Source organism: Pieris brassicae, chromosome 7 (genome assembly GCF_905147105.1).
Source record: "Pieris brassicae chromosome 7, ilPieBrab1.1, whole genome shotgun sequence".
NCBI classification, from domain to species: Eukaryota; Metazoa; Arthropoda; class Insecta; order Lepidoptera; family Pieridae; genus Pieris; species Pieris brassicae.
In genome coordinates this window covers 14,335,915-14,354,172 of record NC_059671.1, presented here as the reverse complement: position 1 = coordinate 14,354,172, position 18,258 = coordinate 14,335,915, and the positions used below count along the sequence as shown (strand labels likewise).

Sequence of the window (18,258 nt, the reverse complement as noted above, 5' to 3'; positions counted from 1 at the left end):
CCGCGCCGATCACTGATCGTATTAATTTTAAATGATAGATTGCTTTTATATTGTTAATACCTTATTATGATATAGATAACAAAAACAAAGTCACTGAACTTTCTGTGGGCTTAAGTGATTCGAATTATATTAATAGCGAAACGATGTCGAGCTACGATTACCGTGAGTGCACTGTTCAGATTTTCGATTTAGATATAAGTTTAATACTTAATACGAGTGTGGACTACATATGAATGAATGAATTAGGAATTATTTATTTAACATTACGTACATCTATTTTAATAAAAGAATGTTGTTTCTGGAACTTTTTTGTAAAAAAACAGTTATATTGTAGGTAAATTATAGATATAATTGAGGATTTGTGAGGATATGTGAGGAAATTCGTTTGACACTACTATATTCGGTAAAATTCTCACGCATTCATAACTCACAAAACACGCTTCGAATTAACAGTAAAAAAGAGTTTGTAACCAAAACATGTGTGCGTTTTTTCAGTGTGAACAGGAGACGGAATCATCCTTAAATTCTATAACTTTTGTAAATCTCTAGCCGCGTAAAAAACTATCCACCTTTCGCAACATCCGCTGTCAATTCCCACAAGACAGGTAGCAGTTTCCGGCGAGCCCTTTATTGGGAACAATAATTATTTTAATTGTAACCGTATGAGTTCCCATCAGGTAAGTAGGCCTCAAATTCAAAGGAAGCATCAAGCATGGGATTCTGAAGTGGGAATAAATACATTAACATATTGCGCCCTTCAAGAAGTAAAGCAAAGATTATGTAAATGTTCGTGACAGTAAATAAATGCAGACAAATGTGGTAGTGCAATATATTTGCATAATTATTAAAGGAGGAAGTAACTCGACAGGTTGTAAGTGGAACTAGTTCGAGCAACAAGTTGTATTCACACGGGGTGCACTCGGGATCGACTATACAACCGGGAACGTATGCTGGCCTTAATATAATCACATTTTTATATACATTTGTGTAACTAAGAATGATTATAGATTGATTACATGGTATCTATTAGATACGTTCACGTTATTTATTTATTTACAATTTATTGTACAAAATAAAAACAGTACGATCTTTAGTTTAGTGTAGGTTCGGGCAATCAATATAAAATATCACATTTTTTAAAAATTAATACATATTTAGTACACAATAGTGATATACACATATAATGACAACATGAGTATACGATTAACAATTGCATTGGGTGAAAATACGTCTTCTATTTTAATATAAATAAATGCTTAAAAAGGCCATCGGCAATGGAGCACGTTAAGAGGAGCAAAGCAGTGAGCAGGGCCGGCGACGCACTTTCAACCCTCCATCCGCGTTTACTGTATTGTTTGCCAGAGAAATGAAACGAGAAAAAACCTCGTTCCCAAACGTATCGTGAGAAATAATGAAATGTGCTCCGCATTCATTAGGCGACACCAGAAATCAATATATCGTATTACGCTTAGCTAGCCATGTACAATACCGGTTTACTTTATATGATGATCGAACACTGTAATATTTCATTGTGTCTCAAAATATATTAAGAAATATTTGATTGCATCGAAAGTCCCTTAATTAAGTTTTATAACCTCTTAATATGCTGCTATATATAAATCAAGTTTTGTCGCAAGTACGCAAAGAATATTGGTGTTATTAGGTCGTCTTTCGCGACGATGCGATTTGTCAAAAGGATGATACAAATTCCAACTTCTAGTTTTGGTATGGCTGATCTGCTTTCAGTCTTGTCATATACAGCTTTTGTTTTCTCAATTAAATGGTCAGTGCGAATTGGACTTCAATCATAGACTAAAGTGTTGCGCCACCGGCGACCGGCGCCCGCGCCACTGACTCATGTCTGTGGATTCCTGTTTCTGCCTACTACCACTGTAGTATCGACATTATACCCAAATGATCTGCCAACGCATTGTCTTTGAACTTACTGTTACGATAAACGTCAACACTGATTTAAATACGCAAATTTTCCACGTAAACAACTTTGTTGCGAAAGCCAATTATGTTAAGTTACGGTGGGCTTAGCGCAAAATATTATTTATTTGTCTGGAACGTTTATTTGATAAAGTAGCAATTTGCTATTCAGAATATAATATGGATAATGAATGCAGGTTTGTCAATGGAGAAGTTTACAGTAAACAGTTTAATTTTTCTTTTAATACTTATAGTAAAATTTATAAATAATAATAACATAGTTTTAATTTTCATTGAATGTGTTCTAGTTTTATTTAATGTTATTTATTTTTTATCGATCTTTATATTCTGCGAACTTAAAAAGAATTATTTGCGTTCTATAACGTGGGTTTTCATTGGTTACTTTCAAGATAAATTATCGTAACCTAATCGTGAAAGTATATCTCAAAAAATATTAATAATAATTCCACTAAAAACTGGCTTCGAGTTCCGAGTTCAAACTAAATAAAGCACCCGCATCATATTTAATTTCACCGGTCATAAGAGGTCAGCGATTTAGAAAAAAATTATGTAACTAACATTATTATGTAAATAAAAAAGTATCGAATATCACATTATCTTATTCAATAGTTTTCAATCAGGGATTATGACCTAAAATTTGTTTTATGTTAAAAGTATTTCCGCTTTAATGTAAAAAATAATGCAAATGTTTTTAACCAAAAATAGTATATTTACTTAACTTACTTAATCATAATAAATTAATATAACAAGTTATGCAATACATTGGCAATAAAATTTATACAATATTTGTCTTAAAACTATAAACTATAAAAACACAACTAAGGTTAATACTTAGGCTTCTTGAAATTGTCCACAATGGCTGAAAAGCACATGATGTTTAGTTTAACTTTTTAAGCGATATCGTTTATATCAATAAACAAGTTATTTTAAAGAGATTGTTTCTTAATTTAAGTAAAATCGCTGCTGCCCGTGCCATGGACAGGCGGTTCAGTGAGTCAGTAGGACAAAGTGGTAACATAAACCTGATGGAGGATAAGGCTACGAGCCCTAATTAGTCAGGTGCACCTAACTAGTAACCTAGAATACGGTACGTTTCAATTCGACTGCATGAATCATTTCTAGATCTATTGCAAAACTGTTTCTGTTAGTTTCGACGTAAGAACTATATATCAACATTCAGTTCAATAGAAATATATTAAAAGGTGTTCACTTTAAAGCCCTCTGCTGCTGCAATAATTAGCACTTATTTATGTAGATAAGAAATCTTAATAACTTACAAATATCGTACAAAGCAAATTAGCACGAAAATTATTGTAGCTAAAAACATTCTATTATTTTATATGTAGATTTGTTCTTTAACTGAAACTTTAATTTTAGTTGCATCAATTCGTGTAAAAAAGCATCGTCAAATACGTACTTGTATAAAATGTTAATTAAACAGCTCTCGAGTACGTTCTCTGCTGTTAATTGGTGGACCTTTTTCCTGAAGTTGCATATCTTATACCTTCATATTTACCGTACGATATTGAAATAAATAATATAACCTTTACATGATTTATGATGGTCGTAGTTTTAACTTTTAACATAAGTTATTCGGCATTTAGGAAGGGAAAGCGGAGCACCTCGTGATATTTAACTAAATAAATCGTACTTTTAAAGTCATCTATTGTTCTATATTCTTCATGTTAACATTCTGGGGTTACGCATTTCTATCAGTAGTAGTAGTCTACTACATTTTTTTAAAATAAGTTTGCGAGATTTAGGCATTAAGGGCAATAAGACTATTTTACGATCTTGTATACACGAGGAACTAGCAAATAATAAGATATTTTTAACATTATATTTTAAATAGATTACATAGTCAAAGATCAAAGACAATAAAAAGGTTACTTAATATATATATACATTGATCTAATACAACGATACAAGCTATCATATGACAGTTACGATCTTATAAACAATAAGCTAGTAGAAATTAGTAATCTGCAAAAACTGCGAGACAGAATATTTGAGGGAGACGCCATTGATATCTCTTTTTCCACGAAATGAGCCATCTTATCAAGACAACGTCTAATTCGTTCCCTATATTTTTGATTTATACCAATGTGCGATACATTATTGTCAAAGTATTCAGTGCCATAGACATTATTGCTGATCATGTGATATCTAGTCGAGCGGGGTCTTTATCTTTATTGCCTTTCTTGCTTTGTTCTGTTTGCTTTCTATTCTATATCAATTTAAATCTAAAATTTATATCAATGGCAACAGACAGATATAACAATTTCCCTATTTCACGATCGTTTCAAGCGGTAAAAATGTTAGCGTTGAATTGATCAACGTTATCCATGATTCTATTTAATGAGAATTCGAAAAAAGCGTAAAAAACCCGGTCAAATAGAATTTCGGAGTTGAGCTTCATTATTGGAAGTCGTAATTATTAAGTGGAAAGATACACGCTGACATTCTTAACGGTTACGCACGTTTCCATCTACTGACCCCAAATAACTTCTCGTACGTAGGTGATGAAGAAAAAACAACAAAGGATAATATGGTCAAAGGCTGTTCGCGCACGGTCAGCGATTTACATTCCTCACGACTTTAAGGGTCGGTGCGTTGGGTCGGGTCGATTTAAATCTCAAAAAGAAATCGAGGAAAAGAATGCGTGCAAATGCTTCATCATTGAGAGAATGACACGTTTTCCTGAATCTGTGATTTTTTTAACTGATAACCCTAACATATAGAAAGGATAACTAAATTATAGAAACAAACATTGGAATAATATGAGCACAAATGTGCAGATTCTTTAATTTTTAACAACACTTTCGCAGGGTATATATACATATATAAAGGAAATATGTTGGATTGCAGAACGGGAGGTAGCTGGGAGGTAGGGGGAGGGCAGGAAGAGGTCGCGTAGGTCGAGATCATAAGGTCATACCGGCTGCGGGCAGATTAGTTACCGATGTCGTGCTCAGAGCACCCTCCCGACTACCGAATGAAGCAGACACGACTAGCTGTAATTAAGACTCATATTGCTACCATATGCAGCGAGGTGTGCCTTTCCTTTTGTTGAGCTTTTAATATATGGAATATACAAGTAACACATGAATGCAATTAAAATAGGCTTTTTATGTAGATAACCTACATTGAGTGCATCTAGCCTTTAATAAGCGAAGTCTTTTAGGTAAGAATATATCATGTTCATATCAAATATGGAAAACGATCTTAATTTGATCATAACATGAATTCAGGATTTAAACATAAGGATAAGGATTAGGGAGTACTTGTGTAGGATATTTTTAGAGTAGCGGAAAACAAGATATTCTGTGTATTTTGAGATAAATTTGGTTCAATACATAATTCTAAATTATGTATTTTAGAAATCATTTTTGTTCAATATTAGTAGGAGGAAAAAAAAAATTTTCTATATTGTTTTAACTGTCCAATATACTCATACATTTCTCGTATTTGTGTCTATGTTTTAACAGAAATTCTAAAAAATGATAATACTAACTTATATACGGAAACAAAAGATATGCTCCAGGTGAGGCTCGAACTCACAACCCCGGCATTGCTCACGAACACTGTCTTATAAGTACCGTGCGCTAACCAATTGCGCCACTGGAGCGACGACCGTGACATCGAAATTATGATATCGTTAGATTGAAACTCCCTGCCCCCTCTGCCCTATCCCCGCGCCCTTCCACCTAACACAATACTATGTATGATGCAATCTTGACGTCACACGAATTAACATGGCGATAACCATGCTAGAAGATAAATGTTAGTAGTTTGCTTCGATATAATTACAGCTTTATTGTTTAGAATGATTAGGTATGTATTAATTATAGGATTTACATCTTATAAAACTCTTCTTTGTGTAAAAAATATATGAAGAAAAGTTGATTTAAGTAAACATATTGCAATAAAAAAAACCAAAAAAAAAGTACATATATTTAATTAATTTTGGGACTATTTATAATTTGTTAAACATGGTGAATCTACGCATACAAATAATTTTATACACTCGAAGTTTTATATTATGGCGTTCACTAGTGTCGGAGACCAAGACTAACTTTGGGTCGCTGGGATAAGTAAGTATATGTGGAAGATATTGGTGGTAAGTCGACCAACCTAAACCTCGTATTAAAAAAATAAATTGTAGATTTGCGTGTTAAAACATTAAACTACATACTGTTTTTACCATTCGAAATCTAAACAAACTATAAAACACAAAGGCTTACAAAGTGCCCATTTGAGAATGAAACCCGGTCGGACGGACGCTACTTCTTTTAAATGCCATTTTAATGACATCTATACTTTTTATGTAGTTGCAAGTCATTGACCTTAAATAATTCAAAAATAAGTAGAACTATTGCGACAATTACTACATATTAGCAATAGCTTAACGTTCATCAATCTCAGATCTAAAAAATCAAGATTAAAGCGTAAAATTTTCATCCGTAAGGATAAAATTAAATCAAATATTATGGATATCTTTGAAAAAAGAATCCAAAAATCCACAGGTTGAATTGATTATTTGATTATTCTAGGTTGTCGTAGTATCTATGTAATAGTAAAATATTAAAACAATTCTGTTGTATTCGTTTTTGTTTTAACAAAGTTTATTTCCGCCAAGATTGGTTTCAAATCTAGGCAGCTAATTATTTGTAATTGGAATACATCAAAAGAAGGGCTTCTCTATAGTTCATTGCTGCCTATTATTGTCTACTATTGTCCATAGAAGATGACAGTCTTTATTGGAACACCAGAGGTTCTAAACCTAGATACATTAATACAGTGTTTACGAAGCTTGTCAGTGTTCGCCCTAGCGCATGCGTGCTGATGCGTTAACTTATGACATTCACAGAGCACTTGCTGCTTGTAGGCTGGATGACGTACATAAATTTACTGAAATTTAATGAAATTCGATGCAGTACTAGCAATATATACATATATTATTAGAAGAAGAACGATATTGAAAAATGTTATATCATTAATTGAGACTGATTACGTAAATAAATAAATAAAATACAACGGATTGCGATTTGCATACACTTAGCTAAACATATTTTATTTAAAAGATATTCTATTAAACTATTATCAATATTGGTAATCGCTAATTTTCATATTTAGGTCATTGCCCCTTATAGTTTCCGTAATACGAAATGGCGGCAAAGTGATCAGCTTGATCAAGCGGGACAATCGGCCCTAATGAAAGTAATTAACACGACGCGATTGCCGATAGCGGCTCACGCAGCGTCCGCTGCACTCCAGACACCACAATAACACCTAAATCAACCCACACCATACATTAATTAGACCTGTATAATAAGAAAGAACAATCGACGTATTGATTCAAGCCAGTAGACTTGGAGGAACGCGACTACAGATCAACGTACTGAAGAGAGAAGGATTTTCAAAGATTTAAGCACTCTAAACTCGCTCGGCCGTATTAAGTAACGTGGATAAAAGTTAGTGTTGGAAGGTTGTGATGTTGTCCACGTATACTTTGTCTATGATGCACTGCATTTGAATTTGAATGATGTTCTTTTACTTTTGATGTGCGGTGTCATTATGAATATATTTTCTCATATACAAGTTAACACCATGTTTTCAAGTATTATTTACGTTTTAATTAATTGCTATATCCGCTAGTCTAAGTTAGGCTAATCAGTTAGTACACTATTTTTTACCATGTCTTATATATTTATTTACTACTAAAATACAAAAGTTATTTAGTACACGAAGAATGGTGGGTTACCATGGTGACAAATGCCTTAATAAACTGAATTCTCTGCTGGAATAGTTAAAAAATAATAGTTTGAAAATGTGGCGCTCACCAGAGGCCCTACAATCTTCTCGGTCTGGGCCTCAGATTTCTGTATTCGTTTCGTGATCATTTAATTTCATGAATATACAAGTAGACGATCGGCCTCTGCCTATCACATGCCGTAGGCTTTTTTTGGGTCTAAAGCATGCCGATTTTCTACGAGTGAGCACATAAACCCCACTGGTGAGCGAAACACCACTAGCCGGTGTTTAGCCGGAGATTGAACCTGCGACTTAAACCCACAGGGACGAGAATCACACGAATCCACTAGGCCACGACACGAAGCATATTGAACTATTTATTCAGGAATTATAAAATGATGAAAACATTCATCCATTAATTTGCAAACAGAACATCTACTAATACTACGTCGTGATAATTCGACTGTATAAGAAGAAGTCATGAGAACTGACTTTTATAAATATGACAAGCTATCCGATTTTTTGTGCAAATGACGTGACATACACCTTGTCTCCACTCGTCGATTTCAACTTTCTTTAAATTTTAAAGAAAGAAAGCATTGTAATACGAGACTTTTCGAAACTGGGTGAGAATCAAAACCACCCGATGCAGGTAAAAATTCATTGATTCATGGGAGATCAAAACGTAATTCGTGTGGGAAAGTACCTTTAATATGGATTATGTAATAACCTTGCGAAACCCCAACACACCTTTAATCAATATAAATAGTCCGTATACGTGAATTAAAGTTATCTTTTATATTTGTCAAACATGGACAGTTAAATTTTTGAATTTTCTCAGAGAAATTTCTGTTGAAGAATAGTTTATAAGTTAGCTTAAGTTTATAAGTAAGCATAATTGATTAGCAATAACGTTTTTTAAAGGTTTATAGTTAGTAAGCCACGTACTAAACTTAATATGATAGCTTTTGCCAGACAGTTTCACTGCAGAGGACGACAACAGATTCACTAACACTGTAACGCGCATTTACGAAACAAACCTATCGGAAGTTTATTGACTTAAATGTATTTTCAATTCAACAGTCAATTGAATAAACCTTATTCTTTAAATTTTTATACCCAATTGGACGATAACCTAGGATAGGTTATCGTTTGATGTTAAGTGATACCTTCTCACATGGTCAGTTGCAGTGTCGAAAGTTGCCAGTATCAGTTTGCTTTCTTGTAGGACTCTTAGTCGAATTGCTTCGGGAATATATACGATGGGAGTTAGGTCCACAGCGATTGACCGCGACTATATGTGCCTTATTAAACACTTAGTCGTGTAAGCCGGAAACGCAGGTGAAAATATCATATTACCCATTTCAATCATACCCCTTCGAAAAAAAATATATTTTTGGTTGACCAAGGCTCGGTAAGCATTGACTTAATCAGAGGTGATTAACAATAACTTGAGTTAGGTTTTGTAATACGGTCATATATCAGTGTAGATCAAGGTTATCTTTATCTTTATGGGACTAAATCGAGAACAAATTTATCGATAAAATGGTATAAAGCTAATAGTGCGACTTGTCGGTGTGTTTATTTATGATATTCCTTATTCACAAGCAAATATACATAAAATAAATATCAGGAAAATCTATCTTGTCCGAAATATCTCAAGGTTACTTACACTTCAGTTTGTTTGGTTTTTAAAGAAACGATTCGATTTTATCACACCTATATTAACTAAACTTGATACAAAAGATAAACATTGGCGCCGATTGAAATCTGACTTTCAGATTTCTGTCACTGTTTCTTGATCATGTTTTTTCTAATAGGCAATCAAAGCAAAGGTCTTTGTATATGATAGGCACCTATATCATATACAAAGACCATTGGTGCAAAGACAGGGATCGAACATAACCTCAGGGATGAGTCTAGGTCGACATTGCTAATTATAAAGTAAGAAGAAGATGGGTAGTAGTAAGATGTACCTAAGTGTCATTAATTGACGGAATATGTAATCTTGAAAGGGAGATTTAACAATTTAATTAAATTTTTGCTAGTAAGTGTATATATATAGTAGTGTAACCTATGTTGGTTGTTTCTATAACGCAGTTGGGGAATAAGGTATTTTAGATGATGTGGACGTCTCTTTTTCCTTACAGGTCTTCAGATTTGAAGCCCAAGCGTGAATTGCAATTTTTATAAAGATATAAAACTCTTATAAACAGTCAACTGAGGACATTTACATTCTAAGGTCGATTTCCGTTTATTAAATGAAATGGAGTTGTCAGATGTAGTGGTATTTTTAATTAAATAAAGTTACATGTAAAAACCTAATAACAAGAATGAACCTCAACCATGACGATGGTTCCCAACGATGGCACGAACTTGATATGTAGCGACTCAGTAGATAGGCTAAGTAAAACAAGGATATTAAAGCGAAACGTTGTCCGCAGGCGCTAGCAGCCTTATACAATATAATAACTTATATATGTATGTCAATCATTCGTGCATCAATAAAATTTAATCTTTCTATGGATGACGAGCGCCATTTTAACAATTTGACTACGTTACGTTACGTTACGTGCGCTACCATTCTTTACTGCTGTAAGTATATGGACATCTTCACATCTCGTTGATTGTCGTCATTTCCCGTCCTCTTCTATTACGTTTCGCTAAGTATTTGGTTTTATGTTAAAAACGTGAAATTATATTTATTGATCCAATCGTTTAAGTCACGTGTGCTGACGCAGAACACATTATTAGGTCACTTATGACATAATTGAATCCATACGGTTGTCTCAAATTTCACATTGGTGTGAATTCATTGACATTAGAAAACTGGCAAATATGGTGAAATAGTTTTATGAATATCGAACATCTTAATTAAGTACTTTTATTTATTACACAACATTAATATATTATTATGATTAATTTTGCTCTAGCGAGGTTCCGGAGTGGAGTGGCACCGTTTTCTTGGAGCATACCAAGCTTCTTAGAGGCAAATCTATTTAGCCTTTCCTTCGAAGAAACTTCGAAAAACGGAGTTCGATATTCAACCGTCATATTGGTGGTGATAACTGCTAGGATACTTGTCGATTAAATATTGATATTGTCATTCATCTTCGAATAACATTTAATGCGATACAATGAAGAGGTCGAATAGACGTTCTTATTAAGATTATTTCAGAAATTCGTATTGATCCTTTATTGAATCAATAACAAAACCACTTACACTTACTTATATAAAAAGAATAACATCATTTGTATTTATAAATTTCCACCGCCTCCAGGCTAGTAGAAAAGCTAATGCAGAGCTGACCACTCGTCAGTTTCGAAAATCTGACACAATACACTAAAAAGTGTCAATCTAGGTATGATTAATAAGGAACAAAGACTTGCTGCTAGCATTCGTAAACATTTATTTATTTTATAAATAAAGTAAGCTTATTTGATGTACGAGTACTCAATATAATGTTCATAAGTTATACTCAGTTGTTCTGAGTAGGCCTTCTGGTAGACTAATGAACGGATGGCGCAAATTTGATTTGCATTTGTGTACAAATTGTACCTAAATTAATAAATAAATTAAAAACTAAAATCCGTGTTGGTTCGAATAAACAAATCGTTTCAATTATTATTAGACAGTTAGCTTAATCTTACAATTACAGGTAATGTCTAGCAGAGCTCACAATCCTCAAGAAACAAATATATGTTACGTTTTATTTTATGTTTAAATATTTAGACGGTCGGCCTTGGAAAGGAATAGTAATGTAAGCCAATTTTTATATATATCTAAAACGATATATTTTATGTATTACAGTACGTTACAACAATGTCCTAAAATAAAACAAAGTCCTCTGCCGCATTTGTATTCACAATCGTTTTTGTTTATCACCAATAGATGGAGTGATTCATTTACAGTATATTATCATTCATTTCATTTAAGTGCATTTTAAGTGTATTATTCATCAAGGTTTCATGTAAATTGGTTAAAATAACTAATAATAATAAGAAAACACAAGTTTGAGTGTTTTCTGATAAAAAATCTCTTGTCGCTATTCTTTTCTTCGAAGACACAGCCATGATCGGAATACTGGCCGTTAACATATCGAACAAAGGTCATTTGAAGGGGAAGGCTGAAATTAGCCTCCAAGAAACTTGGTGTGCTCAGCAAGGCAATACGGTACTTCACTCCGGGCTATGCTTGCTTGCTACGCTTGCAACTGTATTAAGCGCAAATTCACATGGAGTACTAGCCTATGAGCGGGACCTCCTCAGTACCAGCCCTTTGGCATTGAGTGTCCATTGGCGGCGGTATCACTTGACATGAGATTAGCGTCCAGGTGGTTTGGCCCTGGTTCTTTATAATTCTAGAGTAAAATTTCAGAATTACCCGTGCATAGCTGGGGTTGGTCGCTAGTAAATATATAACTTACACATGATACCTACATCTTGTAATGAGATGTAGTAAAAAACGAGACGGAACGTGATCAATAAACATAAAGGAATTCCACGTTCAATGAATGGCGGCCATTCTTGAGCATGTCGATCGTTTTGTTTGCCTAAAGAAAAAATGCTCTAACTCAGGTGCACACCTGTTTAGCGCCGAGCGTGGGATTACAAAATCTGGTAGAAGTGCAAATGTAACTTATCTGCACTTTATACAATTAGGTACGTGTATATGTCAATCCTAGCATCCTTCAGTGAGGGATAATTAAGTCCCAAAACTGATTTAAATACATTTATGATGACTGTTAATTACGATATTCAAAAAAGAATTATAAGTAAGAAATATCTTAAGAAAGAAGCTAAAGTTATATCATAACTTTTACAATGTTTCATAGAAATAAGACATCAAAGTCACATTTTAATATTATATATTACCAGCAATTTGAAAGCCGTTATACCAATAATTAAAATAACATATAAAGGAATTCAGATCGCTCAAGAGATTTAGAACGTGAAAGGAAAACATAAAGAAAGCATGAAACGTTTTACGTGTAGGCAGGGGCCTACTCAGATATGTACTTTCCGTGTTTCAATTTTTGCCCATATCAGGAAGCATAGTGCGCCGCCGCGTGTATAGATTCAGATATGCAAAGAACGTGCACACTGTATTTACGGTCAATGTGTTACAATACCTATAAATGTTAAATATAAAAAAAATGCTCTTTCATATCCGTTTTAAGAGTGGAAAGCAAATTTCGTGTTGGCCTTGATGTAAAATTCTGACCAGTACTGTAAACTGCTTTTTGTGTATAGCCTTCAGAGACGCATGTCATCGAAATTGGGATGTAAGCAGTCTCATGTAGTAGTCATGCTATCAAGTCTTTATAACGGACGTAGAAAAACAATTGAAGCACAGCCGGGAACGCAAGACTTCATGGTGCGCTTACATTTCCTTGTATTAAACAGAAAGTAAGTAAATTAAATTATAACTCAATGCTATTAATTTCGTGTGTAACACTAAAATAAACATTTAAATCATTTTTGTAGAGATATTATCAGTGATACCTTTGTTAAAATAATATTATTTCTTAATTCAGTATTATCCTGCTATTGAATATTCGGGTATGTGATTTAGTGCGTTGTTGATTTTATCCACATTCCGTTGTACAAAACAGAATGGCGCAACGCAAAATTCCATTAAACATTTTGAATGCGAACGAAAAAAACATTTCGGAAAAAATGTCTTCGTTCTTGAACAGGTTTATTGTTCAAAGGAATAATCGAGTTGTGTTAAACCGTGACGAACTGGGATGTTATGTACCTGTCCTTACTTTGTTCATGGATAAGATCATGCGATAATCTACACCTACATACAATCGAAAGATCCATGCGGGTAAACTACATGGAGACTTATATGTATGTTTAAAATAATGATAATAATTATGGGGAAATTTGAAAGGAGGGATCGATAGACTGTATGAGATACATGTTCGGATGAGACATATAGTTTACATAGACGTAAGAGAAGTAGAAATGATATTATAACATAATGATTTATGTAAGGTGTTTTCCAACCGAAAATGAGAAGCATATAGAAGAAAAGTTTACGCTGCCATTATTTGATATTGAGATTTATTTTAAAAGCAGTACTCATTTCAACCTTCTTAGTTCTCTGTTGAGCTTACGAGATTGGTTAGTTTTAGCATTAGTTAAAGGCAGGTATGTAAAAATATTTTTTTTTATACAAAACATATTCAAGTGTAGTTTGTATTACTCATTTGTTATTACGGCAATAATATGTAATGTGAAAATATATAAACGTACACGAATACGAATTTAAAATCACGAAAACGTTAGAAAATAAAAACTATATATCTGTCGAAAATGGTAGGTCAAAGACCTCTTGAACCCAAAATAGTAAATATAGTCACGTGTCTTGTGCAAGCACATTTTTGCAATGCCGCCTTCCGCTGCTAATTCATTGAATTATTGGAAATGATCAGAAAAATCTATACGCTGCACGTTACTTAAAACGTGACATCGAAACCTTGATATAAAATAAACACGTTTCATTGTATTTAAGGTCCGTGTCCTCCAATTAGGCAGACAATCTTCATTACTTTTACTAAGCATTCTGCTTCAATACTAATTTTATTCTTTATAAATACGAAACTGAGAATGTTCGTTCATATGACACAAAAATTATAGTTACGAGGCTGGAATATTTTTATTGATGCTGTATCGGTTAGGTTAGGTTCACCATCATTCCGTTATCCACAAAGTTTATTATAAGAGTAACTTCGTAAAAAAATTACAGATATTATTATCATAAGAGTATTAATATCTATACATTAGATGTCAAAATAGTGACACACTATGTTTTGTTTGCTTGGAATTGTCTCACCATCATTCCATTATCTTCCACAAAGTTTATTATAAGAATAACCTCGTAAAAAAATACTAAAATACAAATGAAAATTCCTTTATCAAAGATTTATAATAGTGGCCGATATTTAATTTGCTTAGATGTTATGTTGGTTCGATAGCGCACGTCCGAGCCGGTGAGACGTGCGGATGTCCTCAACATGAGATAAGCTCAACCTGTCTCTTATCTGCGTTTTGTCAACAGTTCCTATGCAAATATGATAGCCATCGCACTCAAAAGTCGCTTATGGTACATTTATATCGATGTTGTTAAATTATGGTATCGGTAAAAAAGGCCAAACTATTAGGACCGTAGAGTTCGGGATAATAGAAATAAATATTTTGATGTAATTGAGACTTGAAATTATACAACAAACGAAAATATATTTGATTTAAGTTCTACAATCTTCGATAACAAACATATGAATTTAACAGTGAAGTAGAATTTGTGTCTTTATTATTAAATAAATATAAACAATAAATGCACTTATGTATGTGAAATAAACGCATTGATACACCCATTAAGTATATTCAAACTGAGAAGGGTCCTGTAATAATGAGTGTGGGATTGTGAGATAGCAATTCGCGAAGGTCGTGATAAGCGAGTGCGTTACAGTACTTCCGGTCTCGTGTTTGCCACGTGCGAGTACAGGATGCGCATTCCCCTATCCTCAATTTAACTAAAAGGTTATAAAAACTGATGTATCCATAGTATTTAGATCGATACAATAATATGAGTGCTAAAGATATCATTTCTATCCGCGATCGTTGCGTTGCAATAGTTCTTGGTTTCCCAATGTATGTTATTATTTTTCTTTAAGACTTCTAAGGATTGCACAAGTCGTCGATTATTGGGACTTAGAAAAATCGTTTTCCTCAGAACACTCTTTATCGTATAAGCAAGAGTTGATTTCGGAAATAGAAAAAATTTAATGGTGCACAGCCAGTGTAAGGCTATGCTAAAAACAATGTCTTTCAAACAATCGTATATAAAAGTAACAGAAGAATTTAAAGGAATAATGTTCAACATTGGGTTAAGAGGCATCTTTTAATTCTATCTCTTTTAGGTGTAAAGATCATACAAAAAGTTATTAAAATAAATAGTTTGTAGTGTTTAATCATACGGGTTATGGTAACCCGTATGTACGTACGTAAGTCATTTAATACCTTTGACGACTAACATAGTCGGGGAATAAAAAAATAATTTTAATCCATTAAAACACATGCGGTACTCTGTAATATCCAATTAAAATCCGTAGCACTAATGTTTGAATTAACATCTAGAATATTGGAAGTTATAGTGTACCAGCACCGTATATCTAAACATTGGTTTAGACACACACACGTTGAGAAGAGAAGGAATCTCGCTGTTGGCCTTAAGGGCCTTTACAGCTCAGCTCGGGCTGTTTTGGCGAGCGTAGCTCGGCCAGAATGGCGTTTTGTCCCGCGGCTAGCGCAAGGGCGTCTCCTGTGAGACTCGAACCTCGGCTTGGGCCGTCGCGGGGCGGTCAATCGCCTGAAGGGCAGGACGGAAGCTTACTGGAGTGAGCGAAGTGCGAAGTAAAAAACTCGCCTACCCCGGTGAAGGCGGTTTTTTACCCTAATCTGTGATTGGCTATTTTTATTATTTTTGGCCGCGCGGGCGGCTTTTAATTTATCGTTTGCTACGGTAATTGGATCATCCGGATCCGTTAGTATGTGTCGGGGCCTCCTGCGAGCCTTTTTTGTCGGGATGGGATGGTGTTTAGCCTTGTCAAAGTGGCGTGTGGACGCCAACTTCATCCATTGGGCTATGGTAGGGAGCTCCAGGTCGTGGTGGAGATCGACGTTTCTCACATAGAAGGGCGCACCGGTCGCGATTCTCATGAATCGCGACTGAAGCACCTGTAGCCGGTGAATATAGGAGGGGGCACAATGCGCAAAGACTACGCTAGCGTATGTCATGCACGGTCGGATGCATGCCTTGTACAAGGTCACCTTGTGTCTGAGAGACATTTGACTCCTTTTATTTAGGAGGAAATGAAGGCGAGAGAGGACAAAATGGGCCTTCTTGCGAACGGCGGCTATGTGCTTTCGGAAAGACATGCCGCTATCGAGCGTGACTCCTAGATATTTAACGGACTTTTGCCATGGAATGGCTTGCCCGTATAGGGTTACCTCTGTCTTGAGGTGAAATTTATCCCTAGCGTTCTCTTTGCCAGGGGCAACCCCGGTGCTATCACCGGGGTTGCCCCTGGCAAAGAGAACTGCTACGCTTTTTTCGGGATTTATTTGGAAGCCCCATTTCCGAAACCATTCGCCTAACGACGTGGTAGCGGTCTGGAGTCTGTCCACAATGACACCTCTATCTTTGTGGGTAGTATAGAGAGCGGTGTCATCGGCATAGAGGGCTAGCTCCACATTGGGAGCCCTAGGGATGTCGCCGGTATACAGCGTGAACAGAAGGGGCGAGAGGACCGAGCCCTGAGGGACTCCGGCCATGATGGGGCGAGGAGACGATAACGTTCCTTCTACGCGATAGCGCATTGAGCGGTCGGACAAGAAGTCGTGTACGATACGCACGAGTCTTAGTGGCACATTAAGGTGGTAGAGCTTGTAAACCAAGCCGTTGTGCCAGACCTTGTCGAAAGCTTTCGCTATGTCGAAGAAGAGCGCACCCGTGGCTCTCGGTTTCAGGGAGCTATTCATCCCGGAGAGGATGTGCTCCGTGATTCGATGGACTTGATGAACGCACGAGTGGGCCGGCCTGAAGCCAAACTGCTCATCGGGAATGAGCCCCTTATCTAGGGCAAAGTCTAGGAGGCGCTTTTTGAGTACCTTCTCGTAAAGCTTGCTAAGCGTATTGAGAAGGCTGATAGGGCGGTAACTGGTGGGGTTGTTACGGGGTTTGCCTGGTTTGTGAATACCAAAGACACACACACATTGGTGTTACTTGATGCAGTTTGGGGATAGATCTGATAATGTTGGCCGAGCTTTAATATACATACACATAAACACACCGATAAAATAATTATTATTTATATTTTTTTTGTTATTAAATAAGTGTCATGCCGTTGCATAAGTGTATAGCGGCGTAAATGTGTAACTGAACTGCAAAGTGTACAACAAAATCATTGTGAAGTACGAGGTATTACATGAATGTGTAATCAGAGAGTTATTGATCGTAAGATTAACACCACCGCGCATTGTCTGCCTTGGCACGTCTTAAATTTTCACTTTTTGTGCCAATAACTTAAGGAATTCGTGAATTAATTTTTATTTCTTTACCTTTATTAATGTCGCCGTTTATCACCGCGGAAGAATTATCGCCATTTGTGCTTCACTTTCACGAAGCGACAATACTATATTGTATGAGTGCTATATCGTAGGATTCGATAAATACAATTGTAAACTTATCTCATTAGTAATCACTGGACCAGTATTCTATACACGTTAATCAAAGATATGTAAATAAAATAAAATAAAAATGTGTGTGTACTTATGTACACGCGTTAGAAGTTATACTTCTTTTGCGTAACAAGATAAAAATCTTTTCAAAAATTTTATTCTGCGTTTGTAGAAAAAACGACACTTACAAAAGAAAAAAAGGTTTTAATACATTGAAAGTTATACTATAACGCATAATCTAGTTAAATATCACAAGAAATATTTTATTTTAAAATGTTGACTATGCTAACTTCAGGGTGT

General features: G+C 35.0%; 1 non-coding gene across 1 annotated transcript; it reads right to left on the bottom strand.

Annotated features, from left to right (window-relative positions):
- Nucleotides 1–5,489: 5,489 nt before the first annotated feature.
- Nucleotides 5,490–5,581, bottom strand: Trnai-uau. Its single transcript is given in 2 exon segments — nt 5,490–5,525; nt 5,544–5,581. It is a non-coding gene; the product is annotated as a tRNA-Ile (tRNA).
- Nucleotides 5,582–18,258: the final 12,677 nt, after the last annotated feature.